This window comes from Lissotriton helveticus, chromosome 6 (genome assembly GCF_964261635.1).
Source record: "Lissotriton helveticus chromosome 6, aLisHel1.1, whole genome shotgun sequence".
Lineage (NCBI taxonomy): Eukaryota > Metazoa > Chordata > Amphibia > Caudata > Salamandridae > Lissotriton > Lissotriton helveticus.
In genome coordinates, this window is record NC_136067.1 from 951,793,071 (window position 1) to 951,814,999 (window position 21,929).

The window sequence follows — 21,929 nt, forward strand, 5'->3', positions numbered from 1 at the left end:
CAGTGAAGCTTTTGGGAAATTCCAAAGGCCTTACAGAGTTCGTCGATCACTGCATTCTGAAAATGTGAGCCTTGGTCTGATTCAATAGTGACTGGAACCCCGAACCTAGGTATCAGTTCTTTTAATAAACACTTAGCTACTGTTTTTGCGTCATTTTGGGGAGTAGGGAAAGCTTCCACCCACTTTGAAAATAAACAGACCATAACAAGGACATATCGTTTCCCTTCACAACGGGGCATGGTGATGAAATCAACCTGTATCCTTACAAAGGGACCCCCAGACCTCCCAATTTTCCCCAGTTCCACCACAGTCCTCTTCCCTGGGTTCATCTTTTGACATGACAGGCACCTCTGGCAGAGGGACTCTGCTACTTTCCTGAACTTTTTACTGTACCAAGTCTGTTGGAACACTAGAATCATGGCGTCCCTACCAATGTGTGATCCTTCATGTATCAACCTCGCCATTGTGCTAAGTAAGTGTCTAGGCAATACAGGCATACCAGTTGGACCTAAAATGACACCATCCACACGTCTTGGTCTACACCCATCGTCCTTCCACTTCTCTCTTTCTTGCCAAGGTGCCGCCTGCTGCCACTCTTTCACTTCATCCCATGTAGGCACTTCCTCAAACACTTGAAGTTGGCAGCTGGTTCCTGGCCCCCCTCGTTTTGGATTTACAATATACCGATCTCTTGCACACCATTGGGCCACTCGATCAGCATAATCGTTTCCCAGTGATACCTTGTCCATGCTCTTCTTATGAGCAGCACATTTTACCACTGCCAGTTCCTTTGGTAACTGGATTGCCTCTAAAAGGTCCTGAACAACTTTTCCATTTCGAATAGGGGTACCTGATGAAGTCAGGAACTCCCTCTGTAGCCACAACTGGCCAAAGTCATGCACAACCCCATAACAGTACTGACTGTCAGTATACACTGTTATGCGTATGTTCTTCCCAATTTGGCAAGCTTTTATCATAGCAATCAATTCGGCTACTTGTGCAGACTTGATGTGATATAGATAACCTGCTTCCTCAATTTTCTCTAGGGACACTACTGCATAGGCAGCACTCAGGCCTCCTTGTTCATGCCTTAGACATGAACCATCTACAAATAGTTCTTTATCATGCACAGGCAATGGCGTTTCCTTTATGTCTGGGCGTGGCTTGGTATTGAATTATGTTAGATCAATACAATCATGTTCATCATCCACCCCCCCCTTCCATATCCTTTGGGTCGGGGAGTAAGGTGGCTGGGTTCAGAATACTGCACCTAACAATGTTTACATTTGCAGCACCCACAAGAATCCTCTCATATTTAGTCAGCCGACTAGGGGTGAGATACTGAGTTTTGGTTCTGGTCAACAAAATTACCACTCCATGCGGAACATACACAGTTACCGGATGTCCCATGACAATTGACTCACTCTGCTCTAAACTGGCACAGGTAGCAGCTACTGCTTTCAGACAACCTGGTAATCCAGCAGCCACTGGATCTAAAGTGGCAGAGAAATATGCCACAGGCCTTCTCGTCGTGCCATGTTCTTGAGTTAGGACTGACAATGCGCAATTATCGCGAGTGTCACAGAATAGGGCAAACTCTTTGGAATATTCTGGCATCCCCAATGCAGGAGCAGTACACAGACAATCTCGTAGTTTGGTGAAGGCTGTTAAGCTTTCATCATCCCATTCTACAATCTCGGGTGTTCCTCTCTTAGTCATTTTTATCAAGGGCCTGGCTAGGACTACAAATCCCAGAATCCACTGCCTGCAGTATCCTATCACACCCAGGAACATTCTTATTTCTTTCTGAGTACGGGGCAACTGCATCTTTTGAATTATTCTCACTCTTTCCGATGTCACTTTTCTGACACCTTTTTCTATCTGGTGCCCCAGATATTTCACCGATTTTGCACAAAATTGTAACTTGTCAGGGGACACTTTATGTCCTTTTTCACACAGGTGATTCAGTAGGGCAATGGTGTCAATCACACAATCCTTATGACTCTTAGACGCCACCAAGAGGTCGTCTATATATTGCACTAAGACAGAGTTCCCAGGTAGGACTAAAGTTTCCCAAAATTTTTTCAAGATCTGATTAAAGATAGAGGGGCTCTCTGTATACCCTTGAGGGACCCGGTTCCAGCAATACACGTGACCTTCGAAGGCAAATGAGAAAAGAAATTTGCTATCTGGATGCAAAGGAATGGAAAAGAATGCATGACACAAGTCTATCACGGTGAACCACTCAGCATCCCAGGGAATCTGATACAGAATCACTGCTGGATTCGGGACAATAGGGCAACAGGGAACTACTATTTTGTTGACTTTTCGTAGATCCTGTACTACTCTGTACTTGCCACTAGGCTTCTTAATACCCATAATCGGAGAGTTACATGGGCTACTCATCACCTCCTGTATGATGTTTCCTTCTAACAATTTCTGTATTTCCACAGCAACACCAGCTTTCACTTCTGCATTCATCCTGTAGGGTTTAGTATTGGGGTATACTGCATTGTCCTTTATTGCTATCTGTATGGGGTCCACATTTTTCATTAACCCTACATCTTTCCCGGTAAAGTCCCACACCTCTGGCTTTACTGCTTCTTGGAGTTCTTTGGGCAAATCCTGCATGGTCATTCGTTTAATTTCCGAGTCAGGTCTGACTAACATTAATTTATAAATGCCGTCTTCATCTGGGGTCTGAATTTCCACACCCTTTGGTGTGCAAAAGATGGTACAGTTCATTTTGCACAGCAAATCACGTCCCAGTAAGTTCACTGGACTGGTGTCACAAACGACAAATCTATGCATTTCCCTAAAATTTCCAATTGAGATCTCCATGGGCTTGGTAACAGGAGTACTAATCAATTGATTAGATACACCCACTACTTGGATGGCTTCTCCTGAGAGGGGTAGGTTTGGAACGTCCACTGTTCTCACAGTAGAACGGGTAGCACCAGTGTCCAACAGAAAGGTGACATCGTTTCCGTCAACCTTTCCTTCAATGTATGGTCCGGACTGGTCTACCGGCAAGGAGGCGCCAAGTACGCACTCCTCGTCCTCCCCTCTCAGGCCCCGTCAGTACTGGTCATCACAAAGGAAGGTATCATTTAGAAGATACTGCGAAGTTGCTGCATTTCTGTTCTCATTGCTTTCCCAGACTTCTATCTCATCTCCCTCTGCCTGTTTTCCCCTGTATACTTGCTTTGGTGCTCGGGGCACCTGAACTGTTTTTACCTGTGGTTGAGTCTTTCTTGGTCTCTCTTTCTGCGTCTGTGGAGTTAAATCAGGAGTTTTGGGGTTATCTTCGGGCAAGTAAGGACACTCGTTACGCCAGTGTCCAATTTCGCCGCACTGATGGCAGGGAAATTTCTTCATAGCCTCTTCCCTGCTCATTTTGGGCCGGGGCTTGCCTCCTCCCCCTCCCCCAGGTCCTTCGTTCTTTGCATTTTTGACCATGTTACTCAACTGCTTTTCCTGCTGTTCTGCGAGCTTCACCTGAGCCCACATCACTTTTTCCTTGAGAGCCTTTTTCTTTTCTGCCATCTCGTCCTCGCAGTACTTTGCGTACCGCAGGACCTCGTCTACCTTTTTGGAGTGCCAACAGATTTTGTTATCTTTTATCCACTGACAAATTTCAGGTCTTAAACCGTTTACAAACCTGTAAATGAAGTGCGTCATGTCCTTCATCTCGATGTTATCTATACCACTGTATGTTTTAAACACCTGCAACAGCCTTTCATAATAGGAGTGCACTGTCTCCTCTCTTTCCTGCGTTGTTCTATCTATCCTGGTCCAATCAGTTTCCTTAGCTGGCACCTTTAGTTTCAAGTGCTGAATTACTTGTTCATACTTTCTCATGACTTCCTTCGAAGGTTCCCCTGTTCCTTTATCTCTTGCATACTCCTCACTAGGCCAGGCTATGGCTATTTTACACTCGGTCCATAGATCGACCGGGACCACAATATCGAAAAACCCATCCAGGTCTTTCCACAGGCATTTCTGCACTTTATGAACCTTTCCACTTGCCGGTACCATTCAACCGGCTTCTCGCGCAGTTTCGGGAAATCGTTAGTAAAGGACACAATATCCTGTCTGGACCATGGAACATGCACATACCTCCCACCTGGTACTTCCCGCATGGGGCATAATGTTTCGGGTTTGTCTACTTCTCTCAGAGGGAACTCAGGGGTAGCTTGTCTTGATCGGGCCTCATCTTTCTTACGTGCCCACCTCGTTTTCCACTTTTCCACGTCTCCCCATTTTTGCAAGACTGCAAGCAACTCTTTAATCTGCAACTTCCTCCCTGACACATTCAAGTTCTCTAAATCCTTATCTGAGAACTCAGCTCGGTATGGTTTCTGCAAGGGCTTTGATCTCGATATATCTATCCCCATACTAGCTGCAGTGTCGGTCAGTTTTTCGTGGAGCACCCTGGTACTTCTGGTAAGGCTTTTACACATGAACAGCAATTCTTCTTCAGAATAGGTGTTTAATCTGTCTAACCCCACATTTCCTGCCATCAATTCCTCTATTTCTACCCTCAGCTTGTAGAGGTCTAAAGGTTTCGTTTGCGGAGCCTGTTTTTCTAAATCACGACTCCAATTTTCAATCTCTTCTGGCGTTACCAAGGAAACACTCCTAGTCCCTGTTGCTGATTCTAATTTAATTTCTTTCGCATCAAAAGGATTATGCCTCTTCTGCACTCCCTTTCCGGTCTGTTTGTTTGGTAGATCCAAGAACACCACTTCGGACTCACACTCACTGGACTGATCGTCTATCAGTAGGGGCTCTTGCCTCGGCGGGGCCATTATCGGGTTCATAACTGGAGGGTTCAGACCTCCTTGATTATTCCCGTACAACGGAACCACTGGTCCGATTGTTACCGGAATAGTCAAAGCTTCAGGACTGGTATTTAACTGGGAGATCTTCTGAATTATTTCTGTCCTCTGTCTAGCTAGGGCCTCTTGCTCCCTTTCATCTAGTACTCTTCCTAATGTCCGGTCAGGTATCATCTGTGGGGTCAGGTGAGGGGTAAGACTCGGGGCAGTAGGATGCGTCTCACTTGGACCCCCACCATAATTTGGTTTCGGGAACAAAGTTCCTGTGCCAAATGACCTGCGCTCTTCCCCATATGGAGGCTGCAAAAAGGGTACTCCTGAACTTACTGGCTTTTCTTCGTTTTCATACAGAGGTCTGGGGAAAAATGTTCTTTCACGGGAATATTTTTCCTCTGAGCTCTCGGGCATTCTAGGATATATATTTTGTACCTCCGGGGGCTCGGGCTTCTCGAAATAGGGCAATACCTGGCCCCCTCCCCCCCTACATAGGGATCTGTCCTCCTCCTTAATAGATGGACGCTGGGGATTCTCTCCTGCACTGGAAGGTCGGGCTCCCTCATTATAAGGGGGCGGACTTCTCGTAAAGATGTCATCTAACAATTCATCATCTGACTCTCCAAGAGCTCCCCAATGCTTACACTTTTCTGTCCTTTTTTCTCCCCCCGACGGGGTACATGCTGGTATCATAGGAAACAGACCCTCAACAATCATGCTCTGCCTCCACTGTTTCATCCTCTTGTCCCTTGTCTCTTGTTTCAGCCTGGGGTACCACTTAGTCAGACCTTTGTCCATTCGGGGTTTCTCCCTTTCGAAAGCCTCAATTTCCCATTCCTCTAATGCCTCATACTGCGTTAGTCTCGGTCTGGGATGCAATTCATTCATGCGGGTTCTCAAATTAAATAAAATTCTGCCATTGAAAGTACCGTCTAACGGAAAAGCCAATATTCCGTCATCTTTTGTGTACTTTACCCAATTCTCCAACCACACACAGGTGTTGTACCCTCGGTCAAACATCATGAATGAGGCAGGAGTATTCGGTGGCGGGATAGTAACACCCTCTCTAGACTTAATCGGGTTGTCCGTTTTGAAGAAATTCTTTACCCTGCTTACAAGGGACATCTTTCTCTTAGCTCCGTACATAATATCGTATCTATTAGCTTTCCACTGATCCCTTTCAAACCCTTGGTTTCTTGGATCGGGTCTAGTCTCTGGACAATACGAGTGCCACATACGATTTTTACGCTTAACTCTGTTTACAAAGTCACCTCCAATCAGAACGCGTCTTGCAATTTCGTGCGACCAATGAGGTGCACGCGTTCAAGTATTTTCGGCCAATGGGTGCGCGGCCCCTTCGTGAGACTGTTCTCACGCTCCGGCGCTTCACCCCTCCTTTACAATTCCAGGCCCGCTACCCGCCCGCTGCTTCTACCAATCCCAGCGCGGCACGGGGTGACGTCAGAGGCGCTTCGCGACTGACTCCCTCCCTTCACAAGGTAACGGAAACTTTCTTTCCTTTTAAAGTGCTCAGTGCTTGGTTATTTTACAACAAATACACATTCGCCACAGTGCTCAAGTGTCTAGACAGGAAAGATTTCTTTTACTGCAAGTAAACTACTTCCATTTACTTTTCACGCGCTGCGGGCAGATCTCTTCCGCCTACCCTTCACTCTAGCATCGGTGACCCTGTTATTCCCCTAAACTCATCCACTTCTTTCCGGTACCTATGACTTCAATGGATCAGGGGCCTAGCTGTAAAAGGAAAGACAGCAAATGCAATTTTAAAATGACATTCAATACTGTTGTAAATTACCACGGACAACTGGAAGTTTTAAAATGTTTATCTAAAGTTCGTTTTCTGAAAGCATGAGATTTACAAGAATAAGGCAATCGATAATCAAGATAATGAAAAGTACATAACTATAGAGAAATAAAGTCAGGATAATCATTAAAATGCAATAATGAGATGCGAAGGAAATATGCTATGCATTCAAGGCAGGAATTCTTTAGAAAATCTAAGTAAGGTCGTTCTAGACCATATCAGAAAATGACAAACTGCAATGCAAAATATGATTTCTAAAAGATAGGGTAACATGAGAACATATCAAGAAAAATTATGCAAATGACTTTACGTTTCAATAGTTTGCGGCAAAAGCATGGAAAAATCAACGTATGCAAGATGTCTCTTTATTTGAGCAAAAGACAGAAATATAGAAAGGTGCAAGTTTTAAGGAACTTAGAGCAGTATTTACCTAGACTGGTGTGGAAACCAAACCCTGGCCACGGGTCAGTTAAGGACAGGAAACCCTCAAGGAAGGATACCCCTCAAAGGACAGCAGGTGCAGAATGGACACCCCGGACAGGACAGGATACCCTCAGATTAGGAATCAGGACAGGACCTCAGGACAGGACAGCAAACCCTCAGGACAGGACCGCTCAGGACAGGACCACACCCGCAGTTTGGAAGCACCGCCTGCGTTCCACCCTCTCTGCAGCTATCGATCAAGACCCCGATTGGGTCAGCGAACTCCCAGAAAAGTGCTTCGCCAGCACTTTAAGGTTCAGTAAAACCTTAGTCTATGGTCAATTTCGGACAGAGTGCTCCGCAGCGCTCTGTATCTTCAGTCACCTATTGAGTACGATGGGTCAGTGACAGGTCAGCTAAACCAGACAAGTCGGACGATTCCCTAGGTGAACCCAGGGTAGATATACTCTTTTGGGTCAGTGTACCACCCCCCAAATGTTGCAAAGTGTCAGAACCCCCAATTTCGATTGGTCCTAAGGTAGGCTTTGGGTAACACACCAATCATATCAGTCTATTTAGATGCTACATTTACATTTTTGGGTACCGCCTAGCGAGATTGGGGTTCCCATGAGAAATTGTGCAGAAATATGAGTGACAATTTACATTGTTGCCGAGCTAGGACAATTGTCTCTGTTTTCCTGGGTTTATCAGGTCAGTTCTCAGGAGCATCTTGCCCATCACTGCCAGCTGGCTAAGTTCCATCAGCCAAAGTTGTCAGGTCCCTGGAAAAGCGATCATGCGCAGAAGGGACCTCCAAGATGGCTCATCGGTACAAACAGACCCCCATTCCCCGCGGTACATGAAAAGTAAGCGAGAACAAATTAATACATAGAAATAACGTTATGAAAACACATCATTTGGTTTTGAACTTTCAACTTATCACTACAAAATATACTTATGCAGTCTAAATGTTAGCTACACATAACATACACAAGAGCAGTGGCACGAGCAGTACCACGTTGTAGGCAAAGCTATGAATTACGCATGCGCATGAATTTCCCTCCACTTCTGCAGACCCGTCAGGACACGTGAGTGTGGCTGACGCATGCGCAGTAACTAAATACAAGCGGCAGCCATATTTTACGGACACGGATTAAAATCATTAGGAATACACATAGGCAAGCTTCTTAATCCTTATTCAAACTAAATATAAATGTTAGTAAGACGTACACTTATTACCTTGTTACACATAGACGAGGTTCATGACTTCGGCAAGGTCGCAAAATATGCGAAGCTTTGCTTCATCAATTCTATTCCCAGAGTCTGCTGCACCCTGCCACTATCTGAGACTAAGCCTTCCATTGGATAATTGTAGTGGGGGCCTGCAGCCCTGCATTGCTACTATCCTCAACGTGCTTGACGTGGTGGTGGCCCACTGTAACTTTTGTGCGCTATGGAGTCACCTGTAGTTTCCGTTCGCTGCCTCCAAGCATGCTAATTGCTGAGTGTGCTTGAGCCCAGTAGGTGCTAGAGCCATACTCACATCTCACAGGCATTGCAGCATTACGGCTGGGGACAGTGCTTGTGCTGTGGCAGGCAGGGTCACAGCAAGCTGAGCAGTGGATGCCTATGCCGTCGTCATAACTGGCCAAACTAATTACAGGAAGAACTATCAGTGACATGACCTGCTGTGCTCAAGCAGCCTCCGGATCTGCAACAAACCCAGTCCGACCACTGTGATTAATATGTTTAAAAAAAGCATTTTCATTTAGTGTACATTTTGTTTTCGCACTCATCTGTCAGTGTAGGCAAAGAAGTAAAACGCATGTCTTAGGGGACAGACAGCAGAGCATGGTTACAGGAGAAAGATAGAGGCAGTGCGGGTGTTGAAAGTTGGGCACACCGGAGGTAGAAGTGGGCTGCAGCCTCCTTGGTAGCATTTTCAGCCCCGGCTCTTCAGTTTTTACAAATTAAGCACTGGTTTAAACGGCTTTCAGTTAGACTGTTTTTGGCCTTGCACATGTAATGTGGAAAAGATAAGTGTGTGCCAATCACCAATGATTAGCCAACATCAAAGAAGCACTTCCCAAAGCTGCTTTTCTCACTATTACTGTCACCACCGTGAGCTCCACTGCTTAAAACCTCTATGTCACATTCAAGTAAATCCAGAGTAAAAAATAAACACCATAACTTCATAATGCTCTGATAAAATTATTCAATATAAAGCGCCTGGAAGCCGTGGGTGCACAGTACGCCAGTCACAGCAAACGTGCTGACTCATAAGCTCTCATAATCGTACACAGATAGACATGTTTAAAGGAATTTTGATGTTGTCACAAACTAAGGTGAATGACAGACATCGCCCACGTGGATGTTTTGAAGGTACTAATGTTTATATGTGTGTGCATTTCGAGATGCCAAGTTTCCGTCATGTTTTAGCACACATTCCTATTTCTTGGAAACTCATGGTTCCATTGCTAAACATTAGAGGGATGTCAGCAAAGATTATGGGGCATATTATCAAGGACGGGCGATACATTATCGCCGCTTTTATTGGCATGAAACTGCCTATAAAGCGGCGATAATGGGCTTGATAATATGCTCTATGAATTCCTATCGAAGCCCATGTTAGATGTGAAGACATCTAAGATGGGTTTCGATAGGAATTCTATAGAGCATATTTTCAAGCTCATTATCTCCGCTTTATGGGCAGTTTCCTGCCGATAAAAGCGGCGATAATGTATCGCCCGTCCTTGATAATATGCCCCAATGTTTTTTAAGCTTGATTTTTTTAAGCAGTGCTTGCTGGGTGTTCTAAATCTGAGATATGATTATAATTGAAACTCAAGCCGCATAACCAAAGCTACAAGAGTAATGCTAATATGCTATTTCGTATGTATGTTATTAATCTATAATGATATATATAGCCGAACCTTCTTAGCGCTTCATCATATTGTTGCAGACATGTCTGAAAGTCTATGTGGGTCGGAATGGCAATACCACATCATAGGAGTAGTCATATTGCATGTGCAATTGTATGGATAGTTGGCTTCAGAGAGTCATATGTGGAAACGGAGTATCCAGAGTTAACCATATGTGCTGCTCATATGGCTGCTAATACGGGGCCACCTTATCCCCTCTATGGTGGCAGTAAATCTTGCCTGCGTGTAGGCTGAGGGTCAATGTAGGAAGTGCTATCTCCATGCCGGCCTGACTTGAATGGCCAAAAGGAATCTCGAAAAAGAGAGGCATCACGTGACCTCAGCTCAGGATAATATGGCAAAAAACTTAAAAGCTGACCTTGTTGTGCACAAGTCGAGTAACTGAAAGGAGGATCATTTTGTGCATGTGCAAGACCAAGACAAGGGGAAAAAGACCTCACTGCACATGCGCATATATATGTGGACCGCGGAACCTGTGTGTCTGCAAATGCAAGGTCCGGATTAGAAAAAAATTAAGCAGGTACCGAGTGGTGGACAGCTGCATAATAAGGGGAACTAAATATGAAAACAGACCATGAGCACTAATGGGAAGTGTTTGTCCCAATATAGAACAAGGAGCCATCATGCTGTGTGATAAAGCAAGGCGGTCATGAAGCGACCAACAGCGAGAATGAGAATAAAGCCCTAGGGCAGGGGAAAAGGGAGGGGGGGTAGAAGAAATATTACCTGATCAAAGCAAATGGCCACTAATTAAGGGTAATTCATCTGTAGTTGAACGGTACTCCTTTGTTACAACTGGAAGTGATGCATCAAGTGCATAAACCAATCAGGAGCCAGCAAAGAAGAGCAATGCTAGAATCAACCTTTGGGAAGCAGCATGCCGAATCAAAGCCCTTTTAGTAAATATAACATGCCTTGCAGAAGCGCATGCGCGCTGCCAGGCTCGACCTAAAAAAAGCTTAAACAGGGCTTAGAGCCTGTCCGTTACGTACCATTACTTATCGTTGGTTGCAGGGCCAGTTCTAGGATTTGCGAGGCCCTGGACTAAAAGGGAATGTGCGAGGCCCCTCTAATTTCGATAAGTGGCCCCTTGCAAGGAGACCATTCACAGACACTGTGGGAGGCCTATTGTCCAGCATTTTGTCACCCCCCCCCCCCCCCCCCAGTTTTAACTTTGAGCCCACAAGCATTTCTCACTCCTTCAGTCCGATAGGTGTGAGAATTGCTTGTGGGATAAAAGTTAAAACTATGGGGGCGCCAAAATGATGGACAATGGGCCTCCCACTGTGTCTGTGAATGGGTCTCCTTTCAATTGAAGGGAGCGTCTCTCTCCCTTATGTATCCAGATACCATCCCCGAGAGGCCCGGGAAGGGGCGCCCCTCCATTTCAAAGAAAGGTGACACCTTTCTTTGAAATGGATCGCCAGGGGACCGACAGGACGTATCACCAGTGCGTGGCCCCATGCTGGTGAGCTGAGTGCGAGGCCCTGGGCAGCTGCCCACGCTGCCCATGCCTAGCGCTGGCCCTGGTTGGTTGGCTCTCATGTCACTCTTGTATCTTTATTTCCTTGTTTCGAATTGGTCGGAGCCTCGTCCGCGCACCCTTCACTGTTTTTATACACATAGCACAGCAGCGCGGGTTGCTGTACAACCCATACAATGCGGTCAATGCAGGTCACCTCTTAGCAATTTCTTTTTTACTTTAAGACATGTTGCACTGCAGCCTGTGCGGCTGTGAATAAAGTCTAAACAAGCTTTGGCAAAGCTAATACATTTGGTGTTGCCGGCAGTCTTTTGCCAATTATTGTTTCGGTTTGTCGAAAAGAAGAAAGAGGCAGAAAGACATATGAAAAGAAAGACAAAAGAAATGAAAGAAGCAAATGGAAAGCAAGTAGGAAAGAAGGAAAGAAAGAAGAAAAGAAAGACAAAGAAAGAAAGAAAGAAAGAAAGAAAGAAAGAAAGAAAGAAAGAAAGAAAGAAAGAAAGAAAGAAAGAAAGAAATCTAATGAAAAGAAGAATGGAAAGGTGGCAAGAGAGAAAGGAAGTAAGAAGGAAGCAACTAAAGAAAGAAACAAAGTAAGAATGAAGAAGGAAAGAAAGGAGGGAGAAAAGTAGGAAATAAATAAAAAAAACTGTAAAGGCTGCAAATTCAATGAGATAATGGCTAATTTTCTTCTTGGGCAAATTGTTCAAGAAGCTGCTCGATGTTCCTTAATCTATAAAAAAAAAAACATAGACTAAATGCAAAAATGGTTTTAGGTCTCAAAACACACTATACCATGCTACTCCCTGACCCGAAAGGAAGGGAAAGGGAAGAAAACGAAAGGAAAGGAAAGGAAGCAAGAAAGAAGGAAAGCAAGAAAGAACGGAGGTAAGAAAATGACGGAAAGAAGGAAAAACATAAAAAGAAAGGGAGAATGAAAGAAGGAAGGAAGAAGGAACAGAGAAAGGAAGAAAGAAAAAAGAGCAAAACTAAGAAAGACAGATTGAAAGAATGAAATAAAGAAAGAAGGTAAGAGACACAAAGAATTACAGAAAGAAAGAAAAAATAAAGGAAAGAAAGAAATAGGAATGAAAGAAGAAAATAGAGAACAAATAAATGAAGGAAAAAGAAAGAAATGTGATGAAAAAGGAAACAAAAGAAAGAAGACAAGAGTTAAAGAAAGTATGAAAGCAGCAACTAAATGAAGAAAGAAAGAAGGAATAAGGAAAGAAAGAAAGGAGGAAGGAAAGTAGGAAATAAATGAAATAATGCAAGAAGGGAGGGAAATTATAGATTATAAAGGTTCATTTTCTTCTTGGGCAAATTGTTTAAAAAGCTGCCGGGTGTTCCTCAATGTAAAAAAAATTGACTAAAGTAAAGAAAGAAGGCAAGAGAGAAAAACATAAGGAAGAAGCAATTAAAGAAAAAACAAAGAAGAAGGACAAAGGAAAGAATCAAAGGAGGAAGAAAAGGAGGAAATACATTAAAAAACATAATACGGGCTGGAAATTAAACATGGTAAAGACTAGTTTTCTTCTTGGACAAATTGTTACAGGAAGCTGTCAGGTGATCCTTAATCTGAAAAAAAACATTGACTAAAGGCAGAAATGTTTTTGGGTCTAACAATCATTATACCCTTCACTCCCTGGAATTGAAGGTAACTACTGTTTTATGGATGAACTCATTGTGAATGGGTAGCATGCCGTAACTCAAACTGAAATCTCCCAATTATTGAAGTGGGCTGACACATAGCCCTTTGATGCATGCTTGAGTGGGTTAGAGAAAAATATGGATGACACAACCACAGATAAATAAAGTATGGCTGAAAACCCTTACAAGTAACTATGTCATACACATAATTTCTTTTTTTTGTTTTTTTTTGTTTATTGACATTTCAACAAATTACAATCAAACATTGCGAAAAGAATGGCATGTTCACGAGGACAATAATACAATAACTTTATGGCAGGAGCACATCGTTCAAAGGCGCCAGCTCCATCTCATCCCCAATTCAAATTAACTTTTCGCATACAAAACACCACCGCCCTCTCAACAACACTTATATTTATCAGTGTACACTCCTTCCATCTCCGGGTCAGTGTTAAGGGCTCAGTCCCGACTGCTTATGGCAGAGTCTCTACGTCATCGTGTAAGTGCATATCTTCTCGTGTGTCTACTGTTCCTGTAATGGATTGTGTGTCATTCAAGTCGTCGTCCCCTCGTGTAGACCTCCTCTCCAGGTACAGCGCCCAATAATTCTTAGATCGGTTACGCGGAGGAAGTAACTTGCTGTATAGCCCAGTTTGCGTACAACAATATAGCATGTCATTTGCCCATCTAGCCAGTGTTGGGGTCGGGCCGCGCATCCAGGCAAGCGCAACGCAACGTTTGGCTATTAAAAAGGCCATATCCACCAGTCTCCGTAAAGCCGGTGCTATGTCTTTAGAGTATCCCAGTATGGCCAATAGAGGGGAAGGAGTCAGCGACAGACCAGTGATATCATTCACTTCGCTGTACACTGCCAGCCAGAAGTCCGCTATCTTCGGTCATAACCAGGCAAGATGCAGAAAGTCCGCTGTTTGCGACCTGCACCTCTCACAACAAGGGCTGTCACGTAAGCCGTATCTGAACAGCCGCTCGGGGGTATAATAAACCCTATTAAGGAATTTAAAGTGTAATAGGCGGTGACGACCGTTGAGCGACATCCTCCTAACACTGACACAGCAATATCCCCATTTTTCTTCTGGGAGGTCAGTGTTCAGGTCCATCTGCCACGTCAAGCGTGGTTTCGCGTAGTGCATCGTCCGTTCTGCCAGCGCAAGTTGATAGAGACAAGATATTAGCTTGGCTGGTGTCTTAGCCGCCATGTCATCCCCCAGCAGTTTCCGCAGGGCTTGTCGCACCCTGTGGAACTCAAAACGAGAGAGAGCCGGGGCGTCCAGGGCGTCTCCCGTCTCTACGTCGTCCCATGTGCAGGTCGTTCCATTGACAAACATTTCGCCCATGGTAGTGAGTTTCAATTTGGCAAACGCAGTCAGGGCATCCCTGTTTCTACAGGGGCTGAGCCATTGGCACCAGGCCAACTTCGCCTCAGGGGCTTACAGCAGCGAGCAAGCATGCACGTCCATTAGGTGGTGCCAGGCATGCGTTACAGCGTTAAGTGAATCCAAGATGCCCGTTCTCCTATCTCTAGGCCGGGCAAGGAGCGCCGGCAGCGGCGTCGGTTCGGCCACTACCCCCTCAATCTTTAGATGTGGCGTATCAACGGGACCATGCATCCACCCATACGCGTGTGCGCCCTGGGCCGCTCGGTAATATAATTCAAAGTCTGGGGCATTGAGGCCGCCCTCCCCATAGGGGCGAACAAGGATGTCCCAAGTGACCCTGGGTTGCTTACCAGCCCAAACAAGCCGCAGCACCAGTGTATGAAGTTATCGAAAGAACGCGCCCGATAAAACCATTGGGATGTTACTGAAAAGAAACAGCAATCTAGGAAGGACTATCATCTTCAGTAATGATATTCGGCCCAGCAACGACAAGGGAAGCTCAACCCATTTGTCAACCGAATCCTCTAATTTAGAGATCGCTACCCCATAATTCTCCCGAAGGACCACCTCAGAGTCCGTGTGTAATCGTATACCCAAATAGCGTACCGATTCCGTGGTCCATTGTATGAGATACTCCGAGTTGACTCTCCTGGTAGCAGGGGTAAGCCGGAGCATAACTGTTTTGCTCCAGTTCACATGTATCCCCGACAGCGAACTGAACAGCACCACCTCTCTTAGTACCCTCGAGAGGTTTTCCTCCGGTTTCCTGACATATAGCAGGGTGTCGTCCACGTACGTGGACACTATCAGGTTGTATCCAGGGAAGCGGATACCTCGGTGGCTATGGTATTCTCATAAAGCACACGCCAGGGGCTCTGCAACCAAGGCGTATAGGAGAGGAGATAGTGGGCAGCTCTGTCTGGTGCCACGACCTATCGAGAAGGGTTCAGTCATGAGCGGCCCGATGCGCACCCTCGCCGTTGAAGATGCGTAGAGCGTATTCAACAGTTGGATAAAGAGATCTCCAACCCCCATGCGATGAAGTACCAGGCAGAGAAAAGGCCATTCGATGGAGTCGAAGGCCTTTTCCATATCAAGGAAGACAGCAACTGCAGGCACTTCCTGCCGTGTGTGCTGGAATGCCGCAAAGACAGTGCGCAGATTGTAGGTCAAATTTCGATTAGGGACAAAACCCGCCTGCTCGGGGGCGACTAGCGTAGGAATGAGTGGGCTGAGACGGTTCGCAACTATCTTAGCGAATATCTTCGCATCTACATTTAGTAGCGAAAGTGGTCGATAAGAAGCGCAATCCTCCGGAGGTTTATCGGGCTTAAGGATTGCTACAATAATAGCTTCTCTCATCGTTGGCGGCATCTCACCGCTCTCCGCCATCTGCTCGATCAACGTCATCAGTTTAGGGATCAATAAGTCCAAAAACGTTTTATAGAATGAGGCCGGGAAGCCATCACTGCCCGGAGCACTTCCTGCCTTCATGGATGACAACACCCATACCACCTCCTCCCTATCAAACGGGCGCGCCAAATATTCCCGATGAGTATTCGTTAACCAAGGCAATTTAATGTGCATTCAATAATCTAGAATACAGTCTTCTGGGATTGGTCCTCTAGTAGCATAAAGATCCTCGTAGTATTCCCGAAAGCGGTCCGCAATGTGCGCGTCATCTGTCTGTGCCGATCTCATTTTAGGCAACACAGCGTCATGTCTGCGTTGTTTGGTGATTCTGGCCAGAACCGGCCCTGGGAGCTCCCCCTCTCCGTACGATCGAGCTATGGCATATTTCCCCAAGTGTTTTACCTCCGCATCCGCTTCATCATGATACTCCCGTAGCGATTGCGCAAGTTCCTGAGTCAACTCTGCACTGGGGTTACTACAGCGGCGCGATTCGATGTCTTTCAGTTTGCTTTCCAAGAACGATAAGCGTCCACGAATGGACTTGAGAACGCCCGCATGTTTCGAGATGGCAACGCCACGTATATAGGCCTTATAGGCTTCTCAAACAGTCAGGAAGGAGTCTACCGAACCTATGTTTCTGTCAAGGAAGTCCTCGGTGGCTGTCACCAGTTCCTCTCTAAATGCATCGTCCAGAAGCGCGTCCAGAAGCGCGTACAGCGGGAGACGCCACGAAAACGGAGGAGGTCTGTGCGTTGGGCTTTTATCGTAACAAGAACTGGGGAATGATCCGAGTAGGTGCGGGGTAACATCACACAAGCCTGTACCGCAGAGAGGAGGGTCAAGGAGCAAAGCCAATAATCAATTTGAGTGTGAATATTGTGTTGCATTGAATAGTGTGTGTACCCCCCTTGTGTTGGGTGTCTAGCTCTCCATATATCTTGCAAACCTATTCTGGTCATCTCGGCCTCAAGCACTCGGGCAGAGGCTGACGGTCGCCTGTCTGGGCCGTCTGAGCGATCAAGCGTCGGTTGTCGCGTCAGGTTGAAATCTCCGCTCCACAGGACATGTCCCTCACCAAGCTCTCTACCCTTGCTGGCCAGCGTCAAGTAGAAGGAGGGGCAGTCAAAATTGGGCCGGTATGTGTTAACCACATGGAAGGTCATACCTTTACCAGTGCATTTCGTGATAGTGTATCGTCCCTCCGAGTCAGAGACCAAAGGAGTAATGGATAGGGAGGACTTAGGATTAACCTAGGTAAGGACGCCCCTGGTATTAGAGGTGAAGCCGGCAGCGTGTGTGTTGTTGTGCAGTCCCCTATAGGTCAGCGTGGGGCTGTCCGGTCTCACATGAGTTTCTCGGAGTAAAGCTATGTCAATCGCATGTCTCGAGAAATACTGCAATACTCGTCTAACCTTTCTATGGTCATTTAATCCCCTTACGTTCCATGTCAGGAGTGTTATGGTGTCATTTTCACGTGTACGTTGTGCCATCGCAGAGGGCGTAGCGCGCATATGTAAGGAAGCGTGATCCCATGTGCCATCTTCCAACGTGTCTGCCTATTTATTTGCTCGTCAAAACGTTGCCATTCAAAACATACTACGACAACATATGTCCTCTCCTTCTCAAACAACCAATAGAAGAGGTCATAGAACTGTACCCCATCCCCCTACCTCGCTTGCCCATCCCCAACACGGCCGCACCCCAACCCATCCCACTCCCCACCCCGCACCGCCCCACTCAGTCGAACTCCAAACTCTCTCCCCCCCTCCCCCTCCCACCATACCAATCATCCAATACAAAGAAGTCAACACATAGCATAAACAACTGCTATTTGAGGCAATGTGGTACACACACAGGGGCGCAGGTAGCTCGCTCATAGTGAGGCTATATCAGTGTCTATCCAATGTTCCTGCCACCTCGCCCCGCTCCTCCGCCTCTATAAATGAAAAAGTGAGTAATAGCCAGTGCCCTCTAAGAAAATTCAAACAGTTTTCTATGGCAATATGAGGTAATAATATCCGGCTTTAGGTGTCTCCATCTCTCTATCTTCCCTGCTGTGTCGCCTATCCTTTATGCCGCACCCAGCATAGGCTATACAGAAAGAGTGCTGCAGCATACCTTCCCTGAGACATATGCAATGGCACTATATGATCACTAGTTCCCAGACATCATGCACAAATAGCGTTCAAGAGCGAGGGCCAGCACAGGTTTCACTGTAGCTAAGTCTCTTGCGGGAGCGCACTCCCTCCCGTAGCGCCGCCACATGTCCCATCGTTCCCCTTTACTGCCCTAGAGGTTCCAGCAAAGCACAATCCCTGCACTGACCACCGCTCATAGCTTGTTCAGCTCTATCTGCAGATAGGAACAGTCTCTCCCCCCTGCGCAGATTGCTGGAGTACAAATACCTTACATGGTCGTATAGCCCAGTCTTTGTTCTTTTCTTCCCTGGACCCCCAGAAGCTTCTTCACGTCCTCCGTCGTTAGCTGCGTTACGGGTTTCCCTGCGCCAATTTTTCATGGCCTTCTGAAGCGCCCTCGGGTCTGTGAAGATAGTGGATCTGCCCTGTCTGTTAACCCTCAATTTGGCAGGGTGCAGCATCGCATAATCAACCCCAAGGTCCCGTAGTTGTCGTTTCATGGGAACAAATTGGCGTCTCGCTTCCTGTACTTTAGTAGTGAAGTCCGGGAACAAGGACAGCGTGCTGCCCTCATAGTTTAACGGTTGTTTCTCACGGGCCTGTCACAATGCAGTATCGCGATCTCTGTAAATAAGTAACTAGGCCACAATGGGTTGCGGTGGAGCTCCGGGTTTCGGTCTCGGGCCAAGTGTGCGATGTGCGCATTCTATAACAAACATTCCTGAAAAGGCAGTGTCTCCAAACAGTTTTTTAAGCAGTGATTCCACAAACAGTTCCATGTTGCCTGTTTGGGTGTTTTACGGAAGGCCTGTGACGCGTATGTTGCATCAGCGCGAACGCGCCTCCAAATCTTCGGCTTTATCTTGCAAAAGCTGGATCACCTTACCCAGCTGTTTATGTTCCGAGTCGTCTGCGCCTCCTCTACCTCTCCTATTCTGCGTTGTGACATGTCGAGGCGCTCTGCGTGCTTGTCTAGCCGCTCCGCCATCCGATCCATGCGATACGTGAGGGCGTCCATTTTAGTTCCTAGGGAGGCAATTCAGCCCTGCAAGTTCTTCTCCCTGGCCATTAAAATGCAGCAAATATCTGGTTTAGCTTCGTCATCTGCCCCCGATTTCCCAGCTCCTTCAGTCTTTCACTTGGCGGGGGTTCCGCGGTTTTGGATTTTTTGTTACTATCAAACATCAGCTTAGGCTGCGTGCGATCTGGGCGGCCCATGGCAACGCCAATTACTCCGGTGCCAGTCAGACCAGCACACCAAGTACACTTATGGTCTTAGCAACACAAAATTAGGGCAGGCAGTGTGCACGCGGCCAACGCCGGCCTCAGTTCTCGTCTAAAGGCGGCGGATTGTCAATATGCGTGCAGATCCCGTAGCACGCCCTTCCGGCCCAATGGATCTCCGTTGTTAGGACATACGCCAGTATCGGGCCTACAACGGGGGAGTTACTCAAGCCACATAGCGCTCACCTCCTGTTCCGCCTGATCAATGAGGGTGTAAGGCCATAAGGCACATGCCCGTCTCAGTCTTCTCGGCCGCACACTTGCGCGGTATGTCCCTCCAGGTAGACGCTTCCCAGAGTAACGGAGAGGATCACTGTTCAAGCAATCTGCTCACCCCCCAGCCAGGCTCCCTCTCCGTTGCGGTGCCGCTCGTGATTTCTAATATCCAGGATCTACTCAGCACACTAATATGATACCCTCCAGGAGAGCGGATCAGTTCTGCAGGTGTAACGCGGCAGGGGGGGAGGAACAAAGAAACGAGCCCTTGTGGCGTCTCTCGGGCGTCGCAGTGGCCGCCCTCGCAGTTTTCTGATGGTCCTGTCTTCCAAGTGGCACAGTATGCTGCAGTGGTATACAATGTTTACAACGCAACTTTTACAACGCACTACCATTACAACTAAACTTTTACAACGCAACATCCATTACAACGCATACATTTACAACGCAGTCATTACAACGCATGACACTACAACGCACACCACTACAACGCATACCATTACAACGCAGTCATTACAACGCATACCATTACAACGCAAAACTTACCATCCAATACTTACCCTACTGTTGCACCCCTTGGAGTTAGAATAGTAATTTTAACCCCTACACTATCCAATATTTTCCCTACTGTTGCACCCCCTGGAGTTAGAATAGTAATTTTAACCCCTACACTATCCAACACTTACCTTATTTGCAATGTAATGTAATGCGTTGTAATGGTATGCGTTGTAAATCTAGTATGCGTTGTAGTGGAATGCGTTGTAAAGGTATTTTTTAAGAATTCGTTGTAATGGTATGCGTTGTAAAAGTGTGCGTTGTAATGGATGTTGCGTTGTAAAAAATGCGTTGTAAAGGTATGCGTTGTAAAAGTGTGCATTGTAACGTCATACATCCGCTGCAGTATGGTGTCCTGTAAAATGGCGCTACTTCTACTGCACCACATAAGGTAGACACCAGGGCCTCAACAAGGGGGTATGTCGCCGTGAGACTGCCCAAATCAAATACCCGGTCTGTGCCGTTCCACGTGTTGTAAGGTCCCTGGCCCAGATCAAGCCTTGGAGCTTCAGTGGGGCGATGTTGTCTCAACAGTGTTTTGAGGCGTCGCAGCTCTCCCTACATCGTGCCCACGACAGCTGCCCTGCATCAAAGTTGAGCTCGTTCACTTCTCATTTAGCTCCAGCGCAGTGCCGATGTACTCAGGCACTATTTTTCCCCCTAGTCCTGAGCGCCCAGCAAGCTGCAGTTAGGCCGCAACGGCACCGCGGTCCCTTCCCGCCGGCGCCTCCGCGTACGGGAGGCCTGTAGGCCCAGCTGGAGCCGGGGGTTCAATTAAGGCGTCGCGCCCGTCTGAGGTCACCGGGCCGGGGCAGCACACTCGGCTCGGCTCCCCTACCCGCTACTCCTCACCAAAGGTTCCGGTCGTCCTCCTCTCAGCTCCGGAGCAGCGGCCTCGGCACACGGGCATTCCCAGGCGGCGTCAGCTGTGGAATATTGCAGGGTAGGCCTGTATCTTCACGTAGAGTCTGGGGAGCCGCGTAGATGTCGATGCCGGCCTGAAGTGCGTTCCCGCTCTCAGCAGCTCTTCCCTTCGTCGGTCTCGGGCAAGGATCTCAAATCGTGTGCTCCTTACTTCCCGACACAGCTTATCGGCGTTTTGACTCCGGTCAGGCACTGGCAACACAGGATATTCTGCAGGATAGTTAGTACGGCGGAGGAGCCGACGGCTTAAGCGGCCATCTTCGCTCCAGGCTAGCTCCGCCCCCCTACACATAATTTTAGTACAATCAAAAAGCCTCGGCTAACACAGACCTAAAAAATCCAATCATTCTGCTATAAGCTGCCTTTGAGGAAGGAAAGGAAAGGAAAGGAAAGGAAAGGAAAGGAACGGAAAGGAAAGGAAGAAGGAAACAAAAAATGAATAACAGAAATAAATAAGGAATGCTTGTTCTAGGTTTTCTGCAGGCCTTTTTTCCTCCCGCCATAACAGCTGTTCTTTTTATCCTATTGCCAGGGAATAAAACAATGCGCTGTGATAATAGTTTCAGGCAATTGCCAATCAGATGCCTGAAATTATCCAAGAAAGGACAACATTTACAGACGTATGTAACAGCATGACATATCTTTAGCAGATTTTAGAGTGTGTGTGAACAAACAAACCCTCCGAACTTTTAGGCATGGTCACTGAAACAGGTATGTGGCATCATAGGTTGTAAATCAATAATAGGTTCTGGAAAAGGAAGATCCTGAACTCAAAATACTTTATAAAAAGAAAGGTGTTAAATGGTGCATGAAAATGCCTTGCAACATCTGAATCGACAGAAAA

General features: G+C 46.7%; 1 protein-coding gene across 4 annotated transcripts in view; it reads right to left on the reverse strand.

The window, feature by feature from the left end:
• LOC144763221 (potassium/sodium hyperpolarization-activated cyclic nucleotide-gated channel 4-like) overlaps positions 1 to 21,929 on the reverse strand; it is a 1,875,862-nt gene that overhangs the window by 173,257 nt on the left and 1,680,676 nt on the right. The window lies entirely within an intron of this gene.